Source organism: Corapipo altera, unplaced genomic scaffold (genome assembly GCF_003945725.1).
Source record: "Corapipo altera isolate COAL_440 unplaced genomic scaffold, ASM394572v1 165, whole genome shotgun sequence".
NCBI classification, from domain to species: Eukaryota; Metazoa; Chordata; class Aves; order Passeriformes; family Pipridae; genus Corapipo; species Corapipo altera.
In genome coordinates this window covers 1,676,231-1,680,377 of record NW_020884954.1, presented here as the reverse complement: position 1 = coordinate 1,680,377, position 4,147 = coordinate 1,676,231, and positions in this window count along the sequence as shown.

Here is a 4,147-nt window from a genome sequence, read left to right as displayed (position 1 = left end):
AATGCTGTTGTCACTCCAGTCACGCAGCACCCGAGGATGGCCGCGAACACTCTGTGCTCTGCCGTGTCTTGCAGGGCCAAGTTCAACCAGACCCAGGCACCATCCCACCTCTAAAGGGAAGGGATTGCTGTGTGCTACCCCTCAGGGCATGTGCTCTCCTCCTGTGCCCTGTGGGAAAGCAGGTTTTACCACACAGCAGCAGGCGATTCACCATTCGCAGAAGTTTGGTCAGACTTTAGGGTATCACACAGGCACATCCAGCCTCCTCCCTCGTTGTCCAGTGGGAATCACAGACGAGAGATTATCTTGGAACAGACACAGATGCTTTAAAAAAAACACAAAAACCCACAACAAAAAAAAAAAGGCAGGATGATGGAAAAAAACATTACACAAAGCCTCCTCACGTGAGCAACGAGTACACCCCACAGCTGTTAGCTTTGTTTTGCATATTTTACATATTTACATACACAAGATATTTCCAAACATCCCTGTGTTTATTTAAAACTCCATCAGAAACATGTCTGGCGAAACAGATCCAGTGCAAATATATTTACTGGATGACACTTCCCTGCATGGGTTTTAAAATGCATTAGGGTTCCAGGGCTGCTTCTAGCCAAGTCAACAACAACAAAATAATCAGTTTTCCAAATGAGGAAGAGCTAACTCTATAATCCTGAAGTATTCACCTTACAACAAAGGCCTTCAGCCCAACAGTCTGCAAATGAATGAAGCAACACTTTTAAAACAAGGACAGCTGGTACATTAGAGAAAGGGATTTTTTTGCTCACATGTCACAGATGCCAGTTGCTTATGGGTGGGTGGTGAGGGTGGGCTGGAATGGGAATAAATCCTTCGAAGGAAAGGCTGAATAGCCTTCCTCAGATCCTGTAGAAGAGTTAAAAAAAAACCTGCTTAAGATCAGAAAGGGAGTGTGGGTGTAGGTGTGTACCTTCCCCTAAAAGGTTATTCCAGCTTAAAAACAAGTAGTGACACCCATGTACGTGCTCATCTTCAAGGAATATCAACTCCCATCCAGAAAAGCTCGAATCATTACCTGAGGAGGAACTTTACCGTGAGCATTTCTGCTTTTTCTTTGTAAGACATCCTTTCTCCTTCAGCCCATCCAGCCAGGTAGGGGACTGGACAGCCACGCTGCCCACAGTCACTCTCTGAGGGCACAACTCGAAAGTCTGGCCATGGGAAAGAGCACAGAGATGGCTTCCCACAAACTGCCCGGATGAGAAAGCCAAGGAGGTTTGGGAGCACGGGCCAAAACTGCTGCTCCACGTTACCCCGTCAAGCTTACTCGTCAGGTGGAGGAGAATTCTGTCCCTCAGAGCCGAGGAATCAAGTTCTCCACAAAAGCAAACCAGAAAGAAAAGGGTGCAGAACAAGCAGGGGTAGTTTTGCAACTTGTGGAATTCCCATTCAGCGTTGGCTCTGTTGCTCAAGAGGTAGACAAGACAGGGCAGAAAAAAAACACACCAGTAAGCAGGGAAGATTCAACCAGACTGTCACCCCAAAAGTACTTTATTGATGGGGTTCTACAGAAGCCTCCTCATTGGCTTCTACACAGACACCAAAAAAATAAGTTTAAATCTTCTATGCTGGCCATTTGAGAGAGACCAGGGAGTTCCCCACTGACAAACTGGCTTCCCTAAAGTTGAATTCTCTCTTTATCCATCTCCATCAGAAAAGAATAGAGTGCTATTCTTAAAAGGGAACAGATTTTTTGGTTTTGGCCAGAGATAGAAAACTTTGTTGCTATATTTGGCTTCCAAAGCAGGACTCTCTGCTTGCTGGTGGGAGGAGGAAATTAGAGCTGGTGTTATTCATAACTAAATGGGCATGAAAAACAAACCACCTCCCTTTGAACCGTGGTGCTACCATGGGCATTCACATAACAAATCATTTTCAAAGCCTGTGATACCTCTGTACATGCAACAGCCAACATCAAAACTTTATTACCCACTCATTTTCCCATAGTGATAAACTGTTGCAGATGTATAGTTATTGACAAGGCAAACACGTCGGTGTAGTTTCTGGCGTTGTTGTTTTGTTGTGTTTTTTAATGTAATTTCTTACTCGTCTTCAAAGAAAGCAAAAGTGATACTTTGAAGGGGAGACGGTTACTGGAAGGCTGCGGCATCTAAATCCCCCTCCTCCTCCTCCTCCCAGCAACCCCAAAAAAGAAATCAGCTAAATTGCTCGGCATCCCAGCCCAACGCACAGCTCAGCCACGAGGAATTCTCACCAGATGTCTTCGTCCCCACCCGGCCTCCCACGTCACGCAGGCAGCATAACCCCTCAGAGCCCGAGGTCCTGCCGGGATGACCGGCCCCACCACGCCTGGAATCTCCAGGACAGGCTGGTGGCACCCCAGCCCCAGAAGCTGGCCCCTGTGCCCCCCCCAGCACAGAGGATGCCAGTCCCACTCCCCTCCTTTTCGTGGCGTTCCCCTGTGCCAGGTGGATTGAGCACCGAGGTCAACCCAGCCAGACCCTGGCTCTGAGGGAAGCACCTCACCCATGCACCCACCTGGGACCCAGTTTGCAGCTGATAGCATCCAAAATGAGGTTCATCCGGATTTAACCGGTAAGATTCTCCATGGGTGTTATGTTCACTAAAGCCAGCTGAGTGACAGTGATTTGCATTAATGGAGGACGTGGACTGCTACGATTAGAATCAGCCACAAAATAAGGCATCACTTCCCCTGCTTTCATTTCTCGGTGCAATGAGGGTGTGTAGAAACAACCCCCACGAGTAACTGGGGTTGTTCCAGGTATGGAACAACGCAGCTGGAGACCTACTCTGGCAAGAGCAGTGAAGTTACAGGGAGAAGCAAAAGCACTTCATCCAGCTCATCCCCCAGTTTAACACACTCTTGCTTCCTAAAGTACATTTCTTTGGTGAGGATAATTGTGGTTGTCTTGAAGCAAAGGGGTCCCACATCTCTTCTCGCAGACTAAACTGCAGTGCACACAGCTCACTTCAAAGAAAGGCATTTTCTGCAATGTTTATGTTAAGTTTTCATTGACACTTAGTTTATACCAAATTTCCAAGTCCTCACATTATTCTAGTCCTTTTTGATAGCTGCCACATCCCACTCTAGACCTTTCATGTATTAGCCAAGTGATCCCGAGGCAATATTTGCTTATTTTTCAGCAGTCCACATCCCATCTTCATCTCCACTGTCTACGGAGATTGTTTCTGTCCCAAGAGCTCCCAATCCCATCCTCTCCTACAGAAAGCTTTTGAACCCTGTCTCCTCCACTCTTGGCCTTCCTCTCCTGGAGTTTTTGGCTGTCAGCTCTCTCCAACTCCTTCTGACAGCTGAGCAAAGAAGAACACAGTGACTCTGCACAAAGTGCCCTGCTTGCTGCCTGCTCCTGGAAACAGGGCCTGAAGGAGGACGTACGGGAAAAATCCTGCTCATCTCCTGATGCTCCGAAACAGAGGATCCCATATGGTCAGGATCTTCAGAGGGTTTTGCAACTAAACTCTTTTAACAGCTCCCTGCTGATTGCGTGCAAGTGGCAATTTTTTCAAAAGCTGAGTGCTTGGCCAAATTTTGGAGGGTTTTTTTTTTCCCCCCTCACTGTTGGAACAGTAAATGATGTATCTGTGACCAAAACACCAAACCTTCAACACTTGAGCCAGAATACAGACATGCAAACATTTCTTAATTAAACAGCTGTAAAATAATTTTAGCAAGGGCAGTTACCTCCTTAGTGGGAATCACTGAGCTATGCCAAAAAAAAAAAAAAAAAAAAATCGATTTGAGATAAATAACTTGCACAGAAAGTCTCTGCCTGATGACTGTAAATAAAAACTGCCAGGAAATGATAAAATTAAAAAGGGTCTTACACTAAGAAGTCTCAGGTGGTGATTCTACCAGATCTGACTGTAAAATAGCCTCTAGTGTTAAAGCAATTTAAAAAAGATATTAAAAAAAAAAAAGAGGACATTGTAGCAGAAGCAATTGAAACTACATGAAAAAGCAAGCTTGTGCCTCCATGAGATCCCTGTTTGAAATTCTTTTGATGCTAGGCTTTCACTCTGTTTAATTGTAGTACAGAACCAGTTTAGAACACTTGTTTTATGGTGTTTTCAACAGGAAAAAAAAATTAATCCCATGCAAAGAACA